This window comes from Durio zibethinus, chromosome 20 (genome assembly GCF_047325235.1).
Source record: "Durio zibethinus cultivar Kanyao isolate XHJ-2024 chromosome 20, ASM4732523v1, whole genome shotgun sequence".
Lineage (NCBI taxonomy): Eukaryota > Viridiplantae > Streptophyta > Magnoliopsida > Malvales > Malvaceae > Durio > Durio zibethinus.
In genome coordinates, this window is record NC_143181.1 from 10,169,220 (window position 1) to 10,195,797 (window position 26,578).

General features: G+C 27.9%; 1 pseudogene across 1 annotated transcript; it reads left to right on the forward strand.

Annotated features, from left to right (window-relative positions):
- The first annotated feature begins 2,233 nt into the window (after nt 1-2,233).
- Nucleotides 2,234-4,172, forward strand: LOC111315180 (dihydrolipoyllysine-residue acetyltransferase component 5 of pyruvate dehydrogenase complex, chloroplastic-like; annotated as a pseudogene). Its single transcript, XR_016330826.1, has 2 exons — nt 2,234-3,287; nt 3,794-4,172. The product of XR_016330826.1 is annotated as a dihydrolipoyllysine-residue acetyltransferase component 5 of pyruvate dehydrogenase complex, chloroplastic-like (transcript).
- Nucleotides 4,173-26,578: the final 22,406 nt, after the last annotated feature.

Here is a 26,578-nt window from a genome sequence, read left to right on the forward strand (position 1 = left end):
AAACAAGCTTGTTTGCGAATATAAACGAACCGAACAGGCTTTTATTTATGTTTGATTCGTTTAACAAATGAATATACAAATGCTGTTCAAGATTATTTGTTAAGTTCAACAAACAAACATAAATAAACAGTTCGTTGAAAACTTTATTTGTTTACACCCCTATACCTCGCCACAACGTCCTTCCTCACCACCGACATCTAGTTAGTGATTACCACCCATACCAACATAAAGCCTTAAGAAAACTTTACCCATAAACACTAAAAGCTTTCGGCCATCGTTTGAAAACCTAAAATCCCCAAAAAAATTGGTTTTGTACTTCCTTTTTCGACTTGGTATTTTGAAACTATCCTAAGCCTAAGCATAAATTTCAAAATATTTCCCTTATTTTTACTGCTACTCCCTCCCAAAGCCCCAAATCACAAAACCCAAAATCTCCTTTTTTGGTTTGTTGGATTATGTTGTCTGTTTGCTATAGTGACAATGATTCTTGCTTAAGTAAATAAATAAAAAAAAGCCAATTAACAAATCTCTAAATTATGAAGTTTAAGAAGAAAAAAGGTAAAGAAAAAGACGATGGTAAGGCTTAATTTCTTTTGTTATTGAAACCAAGTAAAACAGGCAAAAAAGGTCATCAAGTTCTATCCATTAATACCGAAAGGATCCATTGTTTCTTGCCTAATAGCATTCAGTTAGCGACAAATGGCAAACAATTGTTGATCAAAATTATAAACTTGGCATTAGCGCATTCATAAAAAAAAAAAAAAAAAAAAATTTCCCGATACTTGAGTTAATAAATACTATAATTAATCTCGAGGCAAACTATTTTTTGTTAACTTTTTTTTATTGTTTTAAATATATTTGTAATTATTTTAATGTAAAAAATAAAAAGTAAAATAAAAATTATAAAATTTAATATATATAATGTTTCATATAATGCGATTAAATTTTCTATGTAAATTTTTATGCTGTATTTTTTATTAATCATTTGATGAAAATGTATCCTTTTTTAATTTATTATATTTTATAAAATTTTTTGTAAAAAATTCAAAATAAAAGAAATAAAAAAAAACTAAGAACAGTTAATTTTTATTTTTTATGACTTTTTGTATATATAAATATATTATATTTTTAAGATTTTAATTTTTATTTTGCTTTATTACAAATAGTAAATGATAAAAAAAAACCAAAACTCATAAAAACAAAATTAATTACAAATTCACATCGTATAAAATGATAAAAACTCAAAACCAATGAAAAACACACTCAATTACAAATTTGCATCAAACAAACACACATTTTTTAAAAAAATCCAATTAAAGTCCAATTCACTGTGTCTTAATTCAACTAAAGCTCGACACACCACAACCTATCAAACCCAACAACTTCTTTTAATTTTTTATTTATAAAAATAATTTTTTTACTTTTGATTTTACCAACTTTTATTTTTATTAAATATTTTATTAAAAAAGTAAATTAAATTATTTTATTAGAATATTTCCATAATCTTTTGCCAAACATATTTTCAACACTTTTGGTAAGATTTTATGAAATTTTCTCATGAAGCAAAGCCACCACCGATAAAGGTAACAACAGTGGCTCATGGTTGTGATTTTATTTTCGGGAAACTTTGAGTTGGTGAAAAAGAAGAGCAAAAAGAGGAGAATAAAATAGTAAAATTTCAAAAGATTTAACCAATAAATATGAGATTAAATAGCAATGAAAAGTTTACGTTTTTTGAAATAAATCTATGAATTTAAAGTTGATTTTGAGAAGTTCTATTTAGACAAAAAAATGTAAAGGAGAAAAAGAGAAAATTATAAACAAATTTTGAGTGAAATCTGATGACTAGTAGTGAAACGTAGGTAAAGTAACTAGTATTAAAGAAAAAAACTTATGTAAAGTTTTTTAAGTAAAAATGATTTAATAAAAATTTCAATAAAAAATTCAGTTTGATAAATTGATGCAGTTTAATGTGAAAATTAATAATATATAAAAAAAATTATTATAAATATTATTTATAATTCAAATTTAATCTATACATATTTAATAGTAAAAATTTTGTTAATTTTTGTTAAAAATATCTATTTAAAAATATATAAATAAATTTATTAAATTTCTTTAAATTTTTACATACTTAATCTATGTAATGAAAATTTTTAATTTATTGATTTGAATTTTATATTTGAATTTTTATTTAATTATTTTTAATAAAAAAATTTACAAATTTCACTTTAAGAAGTTCATCAAATTTCACTTAAATAAGCTGATCTGAATCTTTTGACTAGTATTAATATAAGAAATACACTAAACAAACCAAACCTAAAACCAAACAAAAAAACAACAAACTCAAGTTATTATCACTTTTACCGGTGAGTTGGTTGATTCTTCCGCCGCGATCTTTCGATGCTTTCGAGGAAATCCACTTTAATTCCATCACCAACATTACTCTACTAACAAAATTTTTCGGCCTAGCGAATTCATAGAAAATTCCTCCCTTTTCTCTTATTTCTTTCCTCAAACAAAATGCCAAATTCATTACTGACAAATGGCTCATATTCTACAAATAACGAAGGGTATGATAGTATCCTGGATGAAGTCAGAAGGAGACAAGCTGTTGAAAGGAGAGAGTGTTTTTGTTGTTGAATCTGACAGGGTTGACATGGATGCCGAGCATTTGCATGAGGGATTCCTCGCTGCCATCATGGCGGAGGAAGACGGCGTCGCTCCCATTGGCTCTAACATAGCTCTTTTTGTTGAGATCGAAGACAAGATCACTGAAGCCAAACACAATCTTCTTACAGTAGCAGCGCCCAGGTAGTAGAAGAAAAACCAAAGTAAAACGAAGAGGTGGTGTTAGCAGTTTCGGCGACTGCTCTTACAGTTTCAAGCACAAAAATTATAGTTGTGGGGTCCGCAATGCATCTGGCTTCAGAGGGAGGGAAGAGGATAGTGGTGTCGCCATATGTGAAAAAATTGGCCAATGAGTTGAAGGTGGATTTGGGAACAGTGGTGGGGACTGGACCCATAGGTAGGATTGTGACTGATAACGTTGAGGCAACGATGGCAGTAAGTGTGATGGCTGCTTCTGAGCATGTGTTGCTTCCTACTTCTCCGGCTGAGGTAGTTTGGTTTGAATTGCGAACAACGGTTCCTTTCACTAAAATAGAGGGTGCTGTAAGTAGGAATATGGTTAAGAATTTGTCTGTGCCTAGTTGTAGAGTTGGGCACACCATAACCACAAATGCCCTTGATGCCTCGTCCAAGAAAGTAAAGTTGGTTTTGTTCAGGTGTTTTAAAAATACATAATTTCTTAGTTCTTTACTTTGAATCTTTACTTTGATAAGAAAGTGCATTTGGTTCAAAATGGTGAATTCTTAGGAGGTTTAAGAAGTGATTATTCCGTGTGAAAAAATGTGGCTTTTCGGTCCTTTGTTAAATTTTCAGGCAATTAAAGAAGCTTGATGCCTACTGAGAGACCAGTTTTTCTGTTAAAGATTGGTTAATCAATTGTTAGTTATAGATTTTAAGTGGATTACCTTGGCATCTTTTGTTACAAATGGGCTATGGGCAAAAATATGCCTTACACCAGAAAACATACTTGTGTTAAAGGAAACTTTTTAATTTAGGACCTTTATAATTTTTTTTAAGACATTTTGCTCAAGAAAATATTAATGTTCTTAATAGTCAATATAAGGTAGATGGATGGTACTGCATATTTTAATTGTTTGACATGTTTTTTTTTTTTGTTTATTTGTGAATATTAGTTGATATAAGTAGTATTTATTTTGTTTAGATCAAGTCCAAGGCCATAACAATGACAGCATTGCTTGCGAAGGCAACGATACTTGCATTGGTTCAACATCCTATAGTTAATTCCTCCTGTACGGATGGCAATCGCTTTACATCTAACAGTAGCGTCAGTATTGTTGTTGTAGCTATAGATGATGGATTGATTACACCAGTTCTGCAGGATGTTGATAAGGTTCTTGTTGTTCTACTTTTTGCTGCCCATCATTTTACGTAGTTGTAACAATGGTGTAAAGATTTTATTACATTGCATTTTAGGTTGATATTTATCCACAGTCAAGAGAGTGGAAAGAGTTGGTTGATAAGGCACGCGCTAAGCAACTGCAACCTCATGAATTTAATACAAGTTTATTATTTTGTTTCAATATTCTAATCACAAATTGAGCAATGAGTTTATTTAGTGAAAGCTTGATGATATACATACTAATCTTGTCTGCTTAATGGACTTATGCTAGAAGCTGTTTTGGTATAAAACTATTTCTGTATCTTTTATGTTGATTTGAAATGCTCATATTCAATGAAAGTATTAATGGGAGGAAGAAGTTTATGTATGGTTATTGAAAATATTGGACAAGAAATAAAGGAATAAGTAAAAAATGATAGTGTAACCATGAAGTATTATTTGAATTATTATTGCTTCTAGAAATCATGACATGAATGCAGTATGTGCTTGTTTGTGGGCATTTATAAACCTTTTATGTTGCGGCAGGTTAATGTCTAACAAAATTAATGTAAACAATCTGACAGGGTCTTAAAGTTTCCCACAGAAGCAACCGAGAATGTTTTGAACTTTCTTTGAAACCATAAATTTCAATTATAAATTTAAGAGGAATATATATATAACAATCACATCTCTGTTAATGTTCAGACTCCAAAGTTAGTTGGTGAACCACCCGTATGAGTTTATATTTGATACACTATTAGTCTATAGATTTTATACACTATCAATCAATCAGATGATGATACTTTATTAACAAGGTGAATTAGATGATAACACCTTATTAATGAGTAAGTTTTTTTTTTTAAAAATTTTAATTTATGTACATTTATTTTAAAAGTTGATATTTATTTATTAATGAAATGTTATCATTTGATTTATTGATAGTGTATAGACTCTATACATCGACAATGTATTAAATATAAACTTTTTTAATATTTTCATTTCTCGACTTTTTTTGTTATAGCATAAATGGAACCTTAATTTACAAATGCTAATGTTCAAGTTGGATCTATTTTGTTGTTATACAGTTGTCTAATTTGGCCCTCAAAGTATTTCTTTTTTCCCCTTTTAAGTCCAACACAAGCCATATTTTTCATACCTAGTTGGATATTTTGACTTTCTCAATATTTTTATTTTTTGGCTTCTTTTGTTATAACGTAAATGGAACCTTAATTTACAAATGCTAAAGTTCAAGTTTGATCTATTTTGTTGTTATACAATTGTCTGATCTGGCCATCAAAGTATTTCTTTTTTCCCTTTTAAGTCCAACACAAGCCATATTTTTCATACCTAGTTGGATATTTTGACTTTCTCAATATTTTTGACTAAGCAATGAGTAAACAGAAAGGTTTGCATCTTCTGTTTCTTGAAGACAATTTTTCATGCAAAGGTATTTTGAATTATCTTTAAAACATAAAATGCAAATGACATTTGAAAAATGTTTATGCAACTAAAGAAGCCAATTAAGCATTAACTCAAATAGCATGCATGCTAGATAGACTCTTAAAGGTTATGGGTTTTAGAGAATTTAGGTGGTAACTTCCTCCTTAGATAAGTTAAGTAAATAAGGATTAATAGGTTATGATAGATAAGAAATTAAAAAAAAAAAAAGAAAATGAGAGTATACATAGTTCTCATAAGGTAAGTTATCATAAAAAGTTGGCTACTTCAACTTTCCTAATCTTCTTAATTTTGTAAAGGTTGAGCATGTTAGGCCAAAATGCCTCAATCTAATCACACAAAAGAAAGTGAAATCAAATAATCAATCAATTACATAAAAGATAATAATTTAATGCGGTTTGATCCAATTGACCTATGTCCACGTATGGAAACAAGATTCACTAGTTGTAGAGAATTACAAACATACAAATCAAATCATCAACCTCACTTAACAATCAATACCCATAGACCCTTTTAATCTACTCTAGTCTTATAGAGTGTTCTTAACCCAAACAAACACATCCCACGTGTCTCCTTTCAACACAACCAAACACATACCTATATACACTCATACATCATACCTATGTGAACCCTCTCAATCTCCTCTAGTTTACTCCCATGCACCATACCTATGTGGACTTTTTTAATCTCCTTTAGTCCACTCACAAATATTCAAACATACACACCCATAAGATGTAAATCTACAGTAGTTTTATGAGATGTTTATCCTATAAAACCCTATAACTCTCTTACATCTTTTTCTCATACCTAATCCTACAAAGACTTCACTTATTTATAACCATAAACATATCAACCACTCAACAATCAATACCCATAGACCCTATTAATCTACTCTAGTCATTTGAAGTATTATTAACCCAAACAAACACATCCCATGTGCACTCTTTCAACCAAACATATACCTATATGCACCCATTTATCATACCTATGTGAATCCTCTCAATCTCTTCTAGTCCACTCATAAACTTTCAAACATACACACCTATAAGACGTAAATCTACAATAGTCTTATGAGGTGTTTATCCCATAAAATCTTACAACTCTCTTACATCTTTTTCTTATACCTAACTCTGTAGATTTATAACTATAAAAACTTACCTATTAAGAATCCTTTTCCTTTTAAAAATTTTCTTTTACAAGTCTTATTATCCATCCAGTAATATCTAACAAATTTCAAATAAATCTCTTATAGGATTTGAGTCATTATTCCTAACAGAGCATAGGTTTGAATTTTCTATTTACTTTTTGCTTTTGCCTTTTTTTTGTTTTTTTTCTCTCTTTCTCTATTTTCTCATAGCTTGTGCTAGATGGAGATAAATTCTAGTTCTATGGTTTATAATAAAAAAAGGAAAAATAAGGATAAATGAAAATTTAGGAGAATAAAAGTCAAATGAGTATGAAGCAAAAAATTAAAGAATAAGTAAAGAAAATTAGCAAAAAAAGAGATAGAACCTAGATGAATCTCAATACTCAATATTCGTTTGAGCATAATAGTCAATATCAAAAATTCAAAATCTTAGTTGTCCTCCAAAATTTTTGGAAGTAAATTAAAATAGCATCGGTAATTATGACTACTCTTGAACTTGAACATATATAAACTGTGTTTGGCATGTGGCTCATATGGGTCTAGCTCTATTTCCACTTGAATTTACTTCGCATGATAAAGCCTTATTTTTTATTTTTAGTGGGTGGTCGAGATTGTGCCACATTAGCATATATATGGCCAAGCAACACAAGGGTTTCTTTTATTTCCCATCTTCATAATGCCCAGTCAACTTGTTTATAAGAAGTGAAAAGTTGTCTCCTAGTAACACTCTAATATAGGGCTGTTGAATTAAAAATCCTCTCTAACATTTAAATCCTTAATAGGAGCACAATCACTAGTTGCACAAACTAGTGTAAACAAATCATGATCGGACCCTTTAGTAGCTAACGTGTTCTCATCATCTACTTTTTTTTTTTTTTTAACTTTTGCTTCAAGATCCTACAACTTCTACCCAAATGTCTAAGTTTCTTGCTAACACTTTGGCTTTTTCCTAGATTTAGACCTTCCTCCAAACTTATTATGGTCTCTATGTCATTTTCTTGCCTTTATCATTATCCTCGGTGAGAAATGCTTACCTATGATTAATATTATCTTTCTTTTTATTTTCTTTATTTTCTTCATTAAAGATATTTTTCTTAACTGTGTTGTAGATATCTTATTTTATTCAAACCCACCCAACTGTTAAATTTGGGATTTTTATTTGTATTTTTTTTTATTTTTATTTTATATTCTATCTCTTGTATTTGTCCTTCATTTTCTTTTTTATTATTCATCTCATTTTTATTTTTATTTATTAATTATTTTTTATCTTATTCTTACTTCTAATTATTTAATTATCTCAAAAAAATTAAAATTACATTAAGAAGTTTGGTGATAAGGTTGAGGGAAATAGAAAGAATCTAAGTAATAATCTAGGCTGTATTAGAGTTGGAAATGGGTTAGGACTTTTAAGGATAAATTTTTGGTGATAATTCAGAATTTCAAAATTTGAGTCTGGATTGATCAGAAACTTTTTTAGTTTTTCCTACAAATAATGCTATAAGCAACACAATAATCAAAGAGAAAAACTTGAGAGTAAGAAAGTTTTAGCAATGTCAAGTTCAAAATTTAGGCTTTTTCTAGTTCTTAACGATTTTTTGGCAAGATTCCCAAACTCCGACAAGATTTCCCAATTGCGATGACATTTTCTAGTGAGCATTGAAATTCCCCATGAAGATTTTAACGATATCACCAAATTTTGAAGGCAATTCCCAATTTCCCAAGCGTCAATCTAATTCAACCCGACCCATAGTGTCTGATTTGAGATACGTCACGTGTTAAGTTATGCATCAACCACCATGCCATCATTTGTTTCTCAAGCTGAGCCGATCCTTCCTATTGAACTGAGCTAAGTCGAGGCATTTCGATTTTTTTTCATTATTTTTATTTAATTAATATTTTTATCTATTATTTTATTTATTTATTTATTTTTTAGATAAGTTTTTTTGATTTCCTTAAAACAATAATAATTGAAGAAATGAGGAAAGAGTTAAAGTATCAAATTTTCATTCAATAAAAATAATTTTAAAAATCGAGGAAGAAGCTAAAATATTAATTTTTCTTAAAAAAAATTTAAAATTTTGAGAAAAAATTGAAATATCAATTTTTACTTGAAATTAAATTTCTTTTAAATTTTCATAAAAAAGATAAATGTTAAATGATCCGATGACAGAGCTTCTTAAAGAGAAATAATTATTTTCTTATATACTCTTAAGGTGAAGGAATTTTCTTAATTTTTTGCCAAAATATTGTTGTTAGTTAAGAATAATTCTCAATACATGTAAATTTTTAAAGGCTTAATGAATAACACAAAAATAACTAGTACCATTTTTTTATGGACATTATGAGGGTGATATAACCTTCTTCATATAAAACCATACTTTCAGACCTAACTTGCTTTTGTAGATTAGAATCTATATTTTAAAGATACCTAAGTCAAGTTAAGGATTTCTCTTTAAAATGGGATAGATGCAATTAGGTGGCCAAACACACATAAAGAAAAAAGATTAGTGATGGCTCTAAGTCCATGTCTAGCAATCAAGTTTTCAGACTTTTACATTATGACAGTTTGATAATTCTACTAGAGACAATCGATAATCAAGCTAGCAAATAAATTTGTGTTATCCAAAGCCTAATAAATTCAAGTTTCTTTTAAAAAAGGTTTTTTTCTTTATTTTTTTTTAAAGTATTTATTATGTCATTTATTTGTATGTGCATAACATGAGTTTTTTACCCAAGTTTCATCATTCTAGTAAAGAATATAATACCTATGCCTTTGTGAGGTTTTAATACCTTTACAGTGGCTAGCGAAATACTCTTATTCAAATTAAATCTTTTCCACTTTAGTCTATAATAGGCAAAGATTGGGGTGCCTCACTAGTCTATGAAGGACAAAGATGTAAGAAATAATTTAGGAACTTTTAGATTATCAACCTTAAACCACGTGTAGTGAACTATAAGGAATCTAACCTATAGTTAGAGCCTTGTCTTCCTTTTTGTAGAAATAACCCAACATTTGAGTTACATTTTTACAATTATTGATTTTTCTTACATAGTAGTTAACTTTTTATCCGTATCATGTTGCATGAATTGTCATTTTTAAAGTGTATGTTAGTTGAATTTCTTCTTTCATTTGTTTTTGCTTAAAGTAAGATAGCATTAGGCTAATTTTTTTCTTTTGTTTTATACATTTAATTCATGTCATTTGTTTTAACTTGAAATCTTGGTGGTTACATGTTAAGATGATTTTTATCCTTTCATCATGGCATAAGCATGTAGTAATGTAAGCATATCAATTTGTAGTAATCAAAGGTTCAAGGATAGCTTGATCGTTGAAGACTCTAATCAAAGGTTCATATAACACCATATCACGAGCAAGGCAAATGGAATAGGAATAAAATAACCACATTGAAAAGATTGAAAAGACTCAAGAAGAGATAAAAGAAGAGCTTGTGAATATGATAGAGATGTTAAAGAATTTAGGTAAAAGCAAGATAATAAAAAAGACTTTCAATTCAAATGAGAGACAAGAGATTGTGGATCCTTTGTAGCCTTCTAGGTTTGGCCCAAATCAAGGCCAATCTTTTCAAGACGTACATACCCCACAGATGCCATTTTTTGGGGCATATGTTTACATATATCTTGAAGTGCCATTTCATAGCTACATTAACTTTTCTTTGCTATAAAGGTGCTAATCCAATTGAAATTCTTTATTTTGATAATCTTAAGGAAAAAGAGAGATTGAAGATGAAAAACTCTAAGGTGATAAAAGATGAAAGCTCATAGTAACAAATAAATCTTTGGAGGAAAAACTTTTAGCTATTGAAAGAATGGATTATTTTAGTTCCATAGATGTGGCTGGACTCTACTTAGTCCCAAATGTGCTCATTTCGCCAAAATTTAAAACCCTCGAGTTTGAAAAATATGATGAGACAAAATGCCCAATGATTCATGTTATCATGTACTACCATAAAATGGCTGCCTATACCCTAGACAAAAAATTACTGATGCATGTGTTCCAAGATAGCCTTACTGGTTTAGCTATGATATGGTACATCTAATTAGATAGAACACGTATCCACTATTGGAAGGAGCTTGCTCGACCATTCATTACATAATATTGTCATATTATAGACTTGGCTCATGATCATCTTTCTTTACAAAGCATGAAGAAAAATGTGACAAAATTATTTAAAGAATATGTTAAAAAGTGGATAGATATGGCTATTTAAGTCCAATCACCTTTAACAGAGAAGGACACTACTGTGTTATTTATGAGTACTCGTTGTTTATGAGTACCCTTAAAACACCTTATTATGAGAAAATGATAGGAAACCCAATGAAAAGCTTCGCTAACATGGTGATCTTATAAGAGATTATTGAAAATACCATTAAGAATGACAAGCTTGAGAAGGGAGAGACTAGCAGTATCAAAAAAGGTGAGATGCCTATAAAGAAAGAAGCTAAAGCCTAGTTGTTGTCTATAAGGATAACATTTTTAAAGTTATGCTCTATATCCAAAACTAGTTTATCCTACTTACTAATCTACAGTTAATAGTATTGCATAAGTCCCTTACCAACCTGTTCCACAATCAGCTTATCCATTCGTTTATCAATCAACTTTTTATACACTTGTATATAGGCCTACTCAAACCACTACACTAGCTACAATACTAATTTTGAGGTATAACAACCAATCTAGTGGTCCACAAAGACCTCAAAACAACCAAGAAATGGTCGTATTGATCCTATTCATATGATTTATATTGAGCTATTCTCGAAACTGGTTAAGAACAATTTAGTATCTCTAGTTCATCTAGAACCATTAAAGCCACCCTATCCCAAATAATATGATACTAATGTTATATGCGATTATCATAATGGGAATATAGGTCATTCTATAAAAACTTGTCTTACCTTCAAGCACAAGGTAAAAATTTGATCTGAGCTGTTTGGTGAGCTTTGACAAATTAGGGTGGTCGGATGTTAATAAAAACCCTTTGCCTGATTACATAAGGGCATAATTTTGGGAAAGATAAGGAAGCTAAGGCTAGTTTGAAGTTGTAGGTCATTTCAGGGTTTCTTTTAAAGTAATGCTAGGATTTCTTTTATGTAATAAGATTTTATTTTTTTTCATTATAATAAAATGGCATGTATGATGCATTTCATTACATTTTCTCTTCGATGCATTTTATTACATTTTTTCTTCAAACCACTATTTTATGCTTTGTTATTTTTGGTATCTTTTTCCATTTTCAAATTCCAAATGGTGAATATTTAGATAATGATAGCAATAATTTTGAAATTTAATTTTGGAACTCATATTGATAAGCCTAATCTATGGAGATTATTTGAGCAAAATAAGCAAATTATGTAAAGAGAGCAAATCATTCATAAAAAGATAAAATAGACATATCTTGAGTGCATTCAATAGTCTATCTTTGTTTAATGATGGTCATCAAAGAAAATGTTCACATTTGATATGAAAAATGGCCATTTTTTTTGCCATTTTTGTAAAAATGAAATCACTTATTGCTACCCCTTTTAAGTTTATTATTATTTTTTAAATAATTCTAACCAATGATCACCCTCCACAATGGAGGATAAATTTTAAGAAGAAATCTATTTTGAAAAAAAGAAAAAGTAAAAGGTCATGAAAAATCTCAAAGATAGAAAGTAAAAAAGAAAGAGAAAACCCCTTTACAAAACAAAAAAATGAATGCCATAAATGACCTGAAGGGTAAGGTAGAAAAGAATCATTTTGTGAGTGGATTCTTTTAGAAAGGAATAGTGAAAAATGAATAATGGAATAAAAAATGAAAATAATGAAGAATGGGGAAAAATGCAAAGTCATTTCATATGATGAGAAATGATAATTTAATTTGAACCCTTTAAACACATGTTTTAGGCCTATTCTATCAATTTCTTATGATCCCTTACCGTAGCTTGCATTACATGCTTTAAAAATCTATTTTGATAAATGTGAATACTTGAATTGAAAGATCATATATAAAACTATTGCATGCTTGTAATAAAGCAATGAGATCATGATTTGTTCTTGTGTTTAGAGATTGATTCAAAATGCGTGAGATATGTTAATAATGGATGAAATGAAAAGAAATGAGAAAAAAGAAAAAGAAAAATAAAGAAGATGTGAAAAAAATGAACAATGAAAATGAAAATAAAAAAAAAAAGAAAAGGAAAATTTAAATTGAAAACCTGAAAGGGCAATTTGGGTAAAAAAAATTGAGTTGAAAGCAAAAAAAAATAGTTAAGTGGAAGATCTTGCTAAACTAGGGCAAAACTTGATAAGCTCAAAATGATTTGGGAATTCAATGAAATAAGTTTTTGAAAAAATTCTGGATTTAGGTAAAATATTTTTTGGATATTCAATATTTAGATATTGGTACGCCATCCAAACACTTATCCTAAAGGAATGCTTTGAAATTGTTCTTTTGCCTAACTTACTCTTGTTGATTACCCTTTGTTTTAATCTACTTTCTCTTTTCTCATTTTTACATCCCTAAAATAAATTGAGAAAGTATATGATTGCATTATATTTGTCATGAATTGAAATGATAATGAATATTTGAATGATAATGTCCATAAAAGATTCTTACATTCCTTTGAAAAGAAATCAAGATGACAAGAGCAAAAAAAAAATAAAAAAAAAAATTTTGAGAATGACTTGAAAAGAAAAATGTGGTGACCAAGTGATGAATATGGTGATGGATTAGTCAATGTAACCTATGAGTTATAACCATATGATGGAACCAATATGGATCAGTTGATGAAATTTGTGAATTGATTCTGAAATTGTTAGTGCTGAGAAGCTAAAAAGGAAAATATGATATGGTGGAGTCTTGAGAACCTTATTACCATAATTGAAATTTCATGACATTGATTTTAGCGACATTTGCATTACATATATTGCATTTACAAAGTTGTTTAAACCATGCGTGTACACATTTGGTGAGTATATATGTCATTATCTTGATTGTTGCACTTGCATCATTGTTTGAACCATGCATTTACATTATTTAGTTGGAATTTGAATTGCTATATTTGTATCATTTGGAAGGCATTTACATAGCATTCATTACATGCAAAATTCTAATTTTGGTGAGAGGTTAGGATTTTTTATTAGAAGAATTTGAACTTTTGAAACCTCGAATGAAGACGGCTTTACAAGATATGATTTTGAATCCCCAAATGAATAAAATTTTTGTGAGGAAAAACATTTAAAGTTTTAAAGTTTTGAAGCTTTTACTTTAATGGAGCATTTTCAATGTTGAGAATGATTTATAAGACCTCAGAGCACAATCTCTAAATTTTTCAAATAAAAATCTTTAAGTTAAATGTGAATATTTGGGATTTTAGATGTGAATCTATAATTCTTTTTAATTATGAATCTTTAAATTTTATATTTAAATATCTAAAGTTTTTTGAATGACAATCTTTTGAAATCTTAAATGTGAATTCCTAAAGTTTTTTTAATGAGAAATTTTGAAATTTGAATGTGAATCCTTAAAGTTTTTATTGAATAAAAATCTTTGAATTTTAGGTCTGAATTTCTAAAATTTTGAATGTGAATCTTTGAATTTTGGATGTGAGCCTTGAAATTTTCAAATGTGAATATTTCAATTTTGGATGTAAATCACTAACAAAAATCTTTCGAATGTGAATCTTTGAATTTTAGATGTGAATTTAGAAATTTTGAATGTGAATTTCTAAAAATTACAATTGTGAATCTTTATAATGGCATAATTTTGAGATCTTGCAAATCGAAATCTTGCAAATATTCAATTCTTCCAAGTCTAAAATCTTGTGAATTTTAAAATCTTGCGAATCTTCAATTTTTACAAATCTTAGGATCTTGCGAAGATCCGATTCTTACAAATTTAAAAATTTTATGAATTTTCAATTCTTATGAATCTAGAAGTCTTATGAACTTTTGATACCTTAAGAACCTTTGAATTTCAAAATGAGAACCTTTGAATTTAATTCCTAATAATTGAGTTTCAAATTGTGAACTTTTGAATTTTGAATATTTGAAATTTTTGTATATAGCCAAATTGGGAATTTGTATTTTAGACAAGAATTTTTGGATCTTTATTTTGAGCCAAACCTGAACATAGTTAGTGTCATGTCCTTGTACAATTCTTGTTTCACAGCACATAAACAAATATAGATAATTATAGACACCCTATTTAGTCTGGGGCTCAAATCGATTGGACACCCTATTTAGTTTGGGGCCCAAATCAGTTGGGCTCGAATTTGCTTCGAGCCCATTTGTTAAATTTGGGATTTTTATTTGTACTTTTTTTTTATTTTTTTATTTTTTATTCTATCTTTTCTATTTATCTTTCATTTTCCTATCATATATCTTTATTATTAATCTCTTTTTATATTTATTTATTTATCTATTTATTGTTTTCTTATTTTATTCATACTTTTAATTATCTAAAAAAAAAAATTTTGAAATTAAAAGAAGCTTGGTGATAAGGCTAAAGGGAATAGAAAGAATCTAAATGATAATTCAAGATGTATTAGAGTAAGAATTGGGTTGGGACTTTTAAAGATAAATTTTTGGTGATAATTCATAATTTCAAATTTTGAGTATGAAGTTATCAAAAACTCTCTTAATTTTTCCATAAATAATGCTACAAGCAAAACAACAAAACATACAACAATTACAGAGAAAAACTTGTGAGTAAAAAGCTTTTAGATAGGTCAAGATCAAATTGTAGGCTTTTTCTAGTTCTTGATGATTTTTTGGCAAAATTCCCAAGCTGTGGCAAGATTTCCCAATTGTAGTGATATTTTTTAGTAAGTGTTGAAGTTTTCAACGAAGATTTTGAAAACACCTCCGGATAATGACGATGATTCCCAATTTTCCAAGCGTCAACATGATATGATCTGACCAATAGCATCTAACATAATATATGTCACTTGTTAAGCCGTTCATCAAGCTGTCAAGCCTTGATTTGTTTCTTAAGTAAAGTTGATCCATCCTATTAAGCTATGCCATGCCGAGGCATTTTGGTATTTTTTTTCTTTTCTTTAGTATTTTGTTTATTTATTTGTTTATTATTTTCATATGTTATTTTATTTATTTATTGGATAAGTTTTGTTTTTATTTCCCTAAAACAATATTAATTCATGAAATGACAAAAGAGTTAAAATATCAATTTTTCATTCACCAAAAATAATTTTAAAAATTAGGGAAAAAGTTGAAATATCAATTTTTCCTTGAAATTAAATTTCTTTTAAAATTTCATAAAAAAAGATAAATGTTAAATGATCTGACGATGGAACCTTTTTAAGATAAATAATTGGTTTTTTGTATACTCCTAAGGTGAGGGGTTTTCTTAAATTTTTGCCAAAATATTGGAGTTAGTTAAGAACAATTCTCAATATGTGAAAATTTTTAAAGGCTTAATTAATAACATGGAACATCTATTATCATCTTTGATGGGCGTTATGAAGGTGCTATAACTTTTCTCATATGTAATCGTACTTTTAGACCTAGCTTGGTTTTATAGACTAGAATCTTCTTTTTAAAGATACCTGAATCAAGTTTGAAATTTCTCTTTAAAATAGGATAGATTAAGTTAGATGACCAATCACACCTAAATAAAAAATATTAGTGGCAACTCTTAAGTCTATGTTTGGCAGTTAAGCTTTCAAACTTGTATATTATGATAGTTTGACGATTCTACTTAGGATAGTCGAAAGTTAGGCCAGCAAATAAATTTGTGATATCCAAAGCCTAATAAAATTTGAGTTTTTTTGGAAAAATTTTTTCTTTATTTATTTTTTAAAAAAGTATTTATTTTGTCATTCATGTACATGTGCATAACATAAGCCTTATATCTGAGCTCTATTCCTTTAGGAGGGAGCAGAATACCTACACTTTTGTAAAGTTTTAATGCTTCTGCAGTGGCTAGCGAAATATTTCTACTCAAACTGAAACATTTTCTTGAATAGTTGAGTTACTAAAAAAAACCATTAACATCTCCCAACTATCTGGCTAAAAACTCAAGAAAAATAGTGCTTACTACTCATCGTCTAACATTATATCCATATTGCTTGCTACTCATCATCAAACGTTATATTTATAATGGACACTTGATTCATGAGGTCTTGAAATAGATTTAAATGCTCAACAATAGATTTGTCCTCATACTTTAAATTTGCAAGCTCTTTTAACATGAAGACTTTATTCTTTATGGTTTTCCTCTCACAAATAGTATTTTATCTTTTTTTTCAAAGTTCAATGCACTAGTCTCTTTAGCAACATGATGAAACATACTAAAATCAACCCATTGTCTAATGGTCCAAATAGTTTTCTTATTCAATTTCTTTTATTCCTTATCTGTTTTTTCAGTAAGCTTAGCTGAAATATCCTCCATTGGATCATACAAGTCTCCACAACAAATAAAATCCTCTATCATTGGCTTTCAAATAAAGTAATTTAATGAATTAAATTTAACCTTAGACTTAGTGACACTATGCATTTTTTCTTTCCCTAAAATAAAAGCTCTTATACCAGTTGATAGACCTAAGTCTTAATCCATAAGATATTCTCAATATAATCAAGTAGTCTAGAAATACAACTAAGAAAAATATATAGATACCAAGTGACAAGCTAATAATTAACTATGCATCAACAAAAATAAATAATAGAGACAATACTAAATTAATGTTGAAAACTATTTATTACGGAGGAAAAAACCATAGGATAAACCAATAACAAAGCCACAATTAAATAAATGATACAATGTTCTTGTCTCAAATTTACTAAGTTGATATACACAATAATTTGAAATAATATCAAAATATACCTTTAAAAAGAGCATTTAATTATCAAAATCTTAGATTTTGAAAGGTAAAGTGATTTAAAGAAAAAGTGATATTGAAGGGGAATATGTGATTCAAGGGTTTTTGTTAACTTAGGAAATGTAAGATTTTTGTGTTTAGTTTATGAGAATTAGGGGAGTAATCGAGTCAAGTTGAGCCAATACAATGAGAAGCTCGAGCTCAAGCTCGGCTTCCAACTCGAGGCTCGATACTCAGCTCGAACTCGATTGAGTTTCATTTTTCTAGTTTGAGCTCGATTTGTGATCGATATCGAGCTACTTGAACTCGCTTAATTAAGCTCGATTAATATGTTAAAATAAGTTCGATTCTTATATTCAACAAAAGTTCAATTATTTGTGCTTGAGCTTGAACTCAAATTCGAGATATTTTATTAATTAAAATAATAAAAAAATTTAAATATAAAAACTCGATTAGGCTCACGAGCTACTTGAGCCGGGTATAAGAATACTCGAACTTGACTCGATCAATAAGTCGAGCTACTCGAGCTCGAGCTTGACTCGATAATAATTGAACCGAATTCGAGTTTTATTCAAATCGAATTCGAGTAGCTTGCTAGTACTAATGTATCTTTTACACCCCTAATGAGAATGTAAGATTACCTAATAAAGTCATTTACTATATTATCCTTGACAACACGTGAATAACATCTAACATTTATAATACTGATATGCGAATAACACGTTATTATCCCTACATAGAGAAACTTGTAGATCTTGATGTAATAATATTAAGTAAATGTATTTTGTATTTATATTTTATATGTAATAATATAATTTTTCATGTTTTCAACAAAAACCATATTTTTATTTTAGAAATGTCATCTTTTCAACAAAGACTACATTTTTTATCTTAAAAATATTGTTTTTGTTGAATTTTGAAATTTTTTTTTCATATTTTCAATAAAGATTGTGTTTTTTTTTTTTTTTTTATCTTAAAAACATTATCTTTATTGAATTATGAAAAATATATTTTTTGATGTTTTCAACAAAGATTGCATTTTCTATTTTCAAAACATCGTCTTTATTGAATTTTGAAAAATATTTTTTTTTTATGATTTCAACAGAGACTATGTTTTCTAGTTTAGAAACTTCGTCTTTGTTGAATTATAAAAAATAGTTTTTTCATGTTTTCAACAAAGATTGCATTCTCTATATTAGAAATGTTATCAGTTTTAGGTGATCAATTACTACAGTTTATCAATGATAATGTTTCCATAACGCGAAACGTAGTCATTGATATGAGAAATATAAATCAAAATTTAATTTTATTAATTACTACATTTTTTACATGCAAAACGCAATTAAAAGCAAAATAAATATTATATTATACCGACTCTACCAACAACAAACTATATTTTTATATAAAAAATATATATTTTATCAATTACTATATTTTCATACTAAGAAACATTGTTAATATTAAAAATATAAATTTTATTTTGTTATTATCTTTTACGATCAACTACATTTCATATGTTAAAAATGTAGTGCTTTTGAAACGATAAAAAAAAAAAAAATCAAAACCCTAATTGCAAGTGTCCAATTTTGTGGTTAGAAATGTAGCTTTGCCCAATTATGTGGCTAGCAATGTACCTTTGCATGTTAGAATGGGTTTGAATTTATCCTGTAATTACATTGCTTTTTAAAGGTAGAATATATCATAAAAAATATTATTAAGGTTAAAAGAGGGACAAATTTTTTAATTCCTCCCAGCATCTTAAAAACCCATAGAAAGAGATGGGTTTTTGATTCAGGGCTATCACCGTCCTATTTTGACACTGTTGAGAATCTTATAATACCCTAGGAATAAGATACTGTGAACCAAACTAAGGAATCTAATTACGAAAAATAAGATTTTGACAAGTAATCTAACTTTCCCCCGAACCAATCGCCTTCTAAGGATTGCACTACTATATCTTACTATTTAAAGACTAAGAATACTAATTTTGTGTGATAAATGCACTCTTTGATCACCCTAGAAGACACCCTTTAAATTAGTGTTTGTAGTGCACCAAAATCTCTCTCCTTGTAGCTTTTATTTTTTTTTCTTTTTCCTCATTAGTTGTTGTACACCATCTTATCTAATTGCCCTTGCAATTTTGGCTATGCATAATGGAAAAAGAAAATTCCTTTTGGTGCTAACTTTCTTGGCCATTTGAATTGCTGACGTAGAATAATTTTAGCTATCTATAAGAATGAAAAGAAAAAGCTTCACCCAGTAAGTCAAATTCAAGTGAAAGTGTAGTAGGATCAACATGGCCACGTGCCTAACAATCTGCCTGACCAATCCCATTAAGAGAACTATCACACAATCTCTCACTTGGAGTTGATTTACGCCAAGGAATCCATCACGGCCAAGTCATCACATAATTCAAGCTCCTTTTAAAGAATAACTTTATTCAACATTTCGACAATATTCTTATCTATCTAATCCTTTGTAAATTGCATTTATTGCTTTTCAATCACCGATGCAACTAATGGTACTTAACATCAATGTGCTTCATCTATCTTGTCACATGCAATAATTATGCCTTGTATTTGACTAGTTTGTCACCATTATTTTTTTCAATTCAAACACCTATTTATTTTTCAAGGTGAATTCCAAGTGAGGGTTGTGTGGTAGATCTCCTAATATGGGATAAAAGTAGCGATTATTGGTACATGGCCCATTTTAGTTTAAGTTTACTTTCATTTGAATTTATTTCATCTGATGATGTTTTCATTTGTTGTTGTGTGGCTAAGATTATGCCATTTTAATATATAAATGGCCAAAAAGGTTAGCAACATAAGGGTTACTTTCTTTTCTCATTATGCTATCTCTTCTCTAATTATGCATAGTTGAATTTGCAAGGGTTTTTTAGAAAAGTGGTATGCATAAACTAAGGGGAGAAAAAAAAAGAGAGAAAAAAGAGGTCTAATGAGAAAACTATTTTTTGTGAGTGGTAAACATTAATTTAAAAGATGTTATTTAAGGTGATCGAAAAGTGCATTAATCAAAGAGAATTAGTATGTGTATTTACCTAGTAGTGACTTTTAGTAGTGTAATCCCTAGAGATCTATTTTGAGATTGTTTCAAATTACTATGGGTTTCAAGTTTGGCAAAAACTTGAGATGATATTGTATCATTTGTTTGATAATGGATTTGTTGCTAGTTTATCCCATTGTTTTTTCCCTTTCCATTGGGAGGTTTTCTACATAAATTGGTGTTGTTTTTCTATTATTTATTCTTACTAATGTATAATTGATTCATTGCTTGTTACTTGGTAAGAAATATTGTGCTTGGTTATGTTACAGAACTATTTAATTATTTTAACTACAGCTGTTGGTTAGACTTGGATGCTATCTGAAATAAAAACCAAATATAACCTTAATAAAAAAAATTACAACTAATTTCATTAAATTATGTAAAATTAATAAAGTTAGTTTCTTCTTTCTTTCTACAACAAGAATGATATCATTTGATATCACAAAACAAAAATACAAGACAAATCCTGGGCATGTTAAAGCTGGGGATGACTGGCTATTTTTTTTACATATACTTTTAGTGACTAATTAGTTTGGTTCAGAATATCGGTAAATTAGAAGATGCATCTTATTGTAAACAATTGGAAAATTTTTTTGTTGACTTTTGGTTGATATATAATAACTACGATATAAGGTCTATGGTTGATAAAATTTTTATATTTTAATTTCTTTAAATCATGCTTAATATAAGGCTTTTGCCTTAATATCCTTTCAACATAGCTAAGGCTTTTTCTTAATATGATTTTGTTTTGTATTTGCTTGTTGATGTTGTTTGCATCTTTTGCAGGTACTTTCACTCTGTCTAACTTTAAGATGTTTGATGCAGACCGGTTTGATGTCATTTTGTCACTTGGAACTATAAGTATTGTTACAAATTATTAATACAAATGATCCACCTTGCACTTCACAGCAAGGAATTGGGACATTCTTTTTTTGTTAAAATTAAGCAACTAAAATTATTTCAAAATTATCTTTAGTTGGTTTTGTTATCAAATAGTTAAATATATTCTAATTTTCAAATAAAAGCCTTTAACTTAATGATTAGTATTGTCAACAACAAAAGAAAAAGCATAAAAATTTGTCCTTTATTTATGAGATCAAACAATTTAAATTTCTCTATTAAGGACAAATTTAAAATTAAAATTGAGATAAAACAAAATTAAGAACAACTAATACCATATGTATAATTAAAGGTCATTTCTATTTAAAAAAAAATTTTATTAGTTTTTTAAGTGAGATGGTGATCCAATAAAAGGTAATTGGATCTTTCCAAGTTCTTCCCAAGTAATAGATTTCAATATAATTGAATAAAAAATTAAAACAATAAGCACTTTAATAAAAATATGATGCAATTAACAATAATTAATTGATGAATTTAAAGCAAATATAAATAAGAATAAATGTAAGGAGATTGGGATAGAAAAATATGCATAATGATTTATAGAGGTTCGATCCTTCTCCGTAAGACACCTATATCCTCTTTTCTTTGTCATCCACATCAAGACTTCAATCCATTAATTAAAGAAAAACTCTAACAAAATACAAACTTATCTTATACTAAATCCATATCTTTTTCTTAAGGCTTATATAGTGACCTCTACCTTTACAATATCAAGAAGATACCCCATGTCTTACTTACAAGATAACTCAAATGATCTTTGTAAACTAAAATACCTCTCAAGATTGAGTGTTTGCTTAATGAAGTACAAAAACATTTGATGAATGAACAACAACAATAATTTGGATACAATAAATACAAAGATATAGATTTTAAAGCTCTAAAACTCTTGATTTCTTTGAGAAAATGAATATATGACTTGTTTGATCTTACTCTCTTGATTCATTAGCTTCTTGGTATGTTGAAATGCCCAATTTATGGAAGAAAATGAGAAAATAGCCATTGGGAATGCTTGAGAAATGAAAAACCATGTTTTCTTCCTTTAAAACTAGCCGTTAGAACTTGTTTGAGACAAAAAGATCAATTATTATTAATGGGGGATCAATTGGTTCTTGAATTTCACTCAATTTTTTATCGTTATAGTTGAGGGGATTGATTGGTTTTGCTACCCAATTGATTAGGTTAGCCAGGTCTTATATTCTCAGTGATTCTAAATGAACAGTGCCGCTGGTAGTCTCCTATTTTGCACTATACTCACTTATTTGATCATATTTTGAGTTGTGTAACTCTAAATTAAGAACCATTTGAAGATTTAAAAACTAGGCTTAAGGGACTTTCTATGTATATAAAATTCATCATCTAAATCAATGTATAAAAATTATAATGAATTTTCAAATTGCCCCTTGTGTAGTTTTTAGACAACTACATAATGTTTAGTAAAAATTCAAAATCTTTTTTTGAAAAATTTGGATTTTAATTTTGTTTAATCCATTTGAAGGTAGACTCACAGAGCTTTCCTATCATATAAAATTCAAATATTATTAGTATAGAAAAATAAAACAATTTCAATGTTGGAAAACTTTGTTCTTGTTAAACAATTTTGTTAAGTTAATCTATTTTTCAAAATCAATATTATCAAAATTGTGTTGAGTCTAAAATGAATAAGTTCACTTTATAAATAACAATTGGACTTTCATTTAAGCTTAAATAAATTATGTTTAAAGATAGTTTTGATTTGAGAAAGAAGAAAGCATAAAGAAAGCTTTATTTAAACTTTGAAAATCATATTATTTATTTAGTACAATAATAAAACTTAAGAACATGTACTAAATAAATCTTTTTCAAAATTTTGATCAAGCTTATTTAGCTTAATATTTTGTCATTTCAAAGGCTAACAATCTCTGCCATTTTGATATGACAAAACTTAAAAATAAATCTACTTGATGAAAAACTTTCTTTAAGACATATAAGATTTTTACAAAACCCCATTTGATTTTTGCATGGCCAAACTCCCCATCAACTAATGCATTCTAATCCAATACAACTCAACAAATATTTATTAGTCAAATATATCAAATAAGCACAATCAAACATATGCATATCAAGCACAAGTAAATTCGTCTATATGATATTTCTCCCCTTTTTTATCATAGCAAGAAAGTATGAGCATATTAATAAGCAAATAAACACAAAGAGGCATCATTAACAAATATATTTATGAAATATTTCTTCCCCTTTTTATTTAAACTCTTTATGCCAAATGTAAAACTCTTATACCAATTGTTATAAGCACATAAGAAGAAATATATATAAACTCATATCGTTTTTTTCATAGCAAAAAGGAAAGATCAATTCAAGGCATGAGACAAAATATTTAATACTATTAATATCAAGAGTATTTTGAATGCATGTAATTAAGAGTAATATATACAATGAAGTTCACATATATGTATTCAAGTACAAAAGCAATAAGTGTATGCAATTTAATTGTTATAGCATAAAATCATTCATTCAACTTAACCACATGAAATTTATAAGCAAAAGGATAATAAGTGATATGCAATCTACTCATAAATCATGTTATCATAATATGTGTTTAGAACATAAAATTTCAATAGCAATTAAGTATAAATTCAAGCACATGTACACAAGCTCATACCAATTGTTAAAGATATGTTATCACAAAACATACTAATTGTTATCACAAAACAAATCAAGCAAAATTGTATTATAAAATTTCTCCTCCTTTTCAAAATAACGATTAATCAATTTATGGCACACATAATTTTTAATGAAAGGTACAAGCTATAACAAGGATAGGCATATAAACAAGTGTCCATGAAAGTTAAAAAATGTTATTGCAATTTTGATACCAATTGTTAGCTATTCTGTTTACAAATTTTTAAGGATCACAACATATATCAAGCATATGAAAAGTTCAATCAATAAATACATAATAGCATTCTTTCATAAGCATATCATAGCTAAAAAAAATATTCAATCATTATGTTATAGCAAAGAATTATACAAGCATGATTTTTCAAATATAATGAACATATATGCTATAGCAAAGAAATAATGAAAGCATAGTTATTCAAATATATTCCTATTTATTTCAATATATTGCAATGAACTTAATCTAAACATATGCAAGTATCTAAATATATATTTCAATCAAAATTATACAAGCATAAGCAAAATCATTTTAAATCACATAGCAATATACCAATAAAGATACAAATATTTAGACATAATATGGTATATGCTATGTCAATAATCTTAATCAATGAACATGTTCAAAGAAATCAATCAATTTAACTAATACCAATGTTCAAGGATTCATGCATTGACCAAATATTCATGCATTAAAATTACTAATCTCATCAAAATAATAAAGAACTAGGCATGAATATTAATCCAAATGAATTAATCAATCCAAGCTTTTAACAATATTAAACATATTCTATCGAGTAGCTTGATGACTAATTTGTGTAATGTGTTCATATATTCAACCACAAAGTCATATATTTACACATATCAAAGCAAGCATGTGTATGCATTCAAATTTTTACATTATAGGCATAAAGTCAATATATTTACCTTCATCCTTTTCAAGCTTTGTTGTTGTGCTCATTTGAAATTAACTTCATTTAAACAAAACTAAGCTTGATTAATGAAGATGACATACTTTCTTGCTATACTTGAAATTCAAAAAATGTAAGTTCATTCATGCTCATTTCAAGTTCTCCTAGCATAGATTTAGAAAATATTCTTGATAAAGAAATATTCATTAATAGTATTAAGAATATCAATTGATAAAACTTATACTAATTGTTAGAAAATGAATTCCATATTTAAGTCTTACGAGGCAAAAGAAAATTTCATCATTAAATTCAATTTTCCAATTGCAAAGGAGATATAATCTTAAACTATAGGTTATATATCAAATTAAACATCAATGATGACACAAAAGTTAAAGTTCTCATGTGATGAGCAAAAATTAATTTGTGAAAATAATGAACACATGAAGACATATTCAATATTCATTCAAGAAATCATCAAAGAATATGTCAAAACAAATTTAGGCCACATAAAATTAAAAGCTCAAGGAAAACATAGTTATCATAAAAAACATATTCAACAAAAGCATAAATATGTCAACACAAATCATAGGCCATCAACAATGACTTAAGGTAACATAAGCATCATAAGAAAATAATTCATTTAAGTCATGTTGCAAACAAGTCAAGTCAAACTAAATAACATTTGTTACATAAGCACACATACTTGATAAGAGCAATAGATGAACCGACAATATCTATCATTTAAGAACAAATAGTTCATCAATTCAAAATTAAAATAAAAAAAATCAAGGGATAAAATAATTAAGCACAAGATCCAAAATATTTCACAAAATTAATAAATCAATTTAGCATAAAAGCAAGCATATTTAAGAACATTTTAAAAATCAAGAGATAAAAAATTTAAACGCTTTCAAATTACAAGGATTAAGGTCAAGTTTAATTAATGATCACATAAGCACATATCTTGACTAAAATCATAAATGAACCAAAAATCAATGTATATCTTTTAAGCATAAGATGTTATCATCAATTCACCAACATCACAAATCAAGAATCAAAACAATTGTGTATAACACAATCAAGTTTAAAGAATTCACAAGATCCAAGCATTAAAAACAAATTGAGTAATTTTAAATATCATAGTCATATAAGCATATTCAACAATCATAAATCAATATGCATAAAAATCACAAAAATCACAAAAATCACTTTCATCGTGCCAAAATCATTCAAACAAATATATTTATGAAAAATACCATACGATAAATCATTTAAAGCTTAATATTTTTAAGATTTTAATTTTTGACATTTTGAAGTTCACTTTTTGCTTGAAAAAGACCTTAATAAATCTTATAACTAGTCAAACTCATTTTTAACTATCTTGAACAATTCTAATAAGTTTCAAATGACAAAACAAAGTTGTTCAAGTGATCATTTGGCCTTAAAACTAGAAAATCAAAAAATCAATTCTTAAACCCTATATTTTCTTAAAAAAGTTTATTAGGATGGACAAATATGCTTAAACTCACATTTAAGCTCTTCAAAGAATTTAGAAAAGTTTTATATCACATTTTGAAAAAGTTTAAATGGTTTTTATGCCCATCAATGGTCAAAATA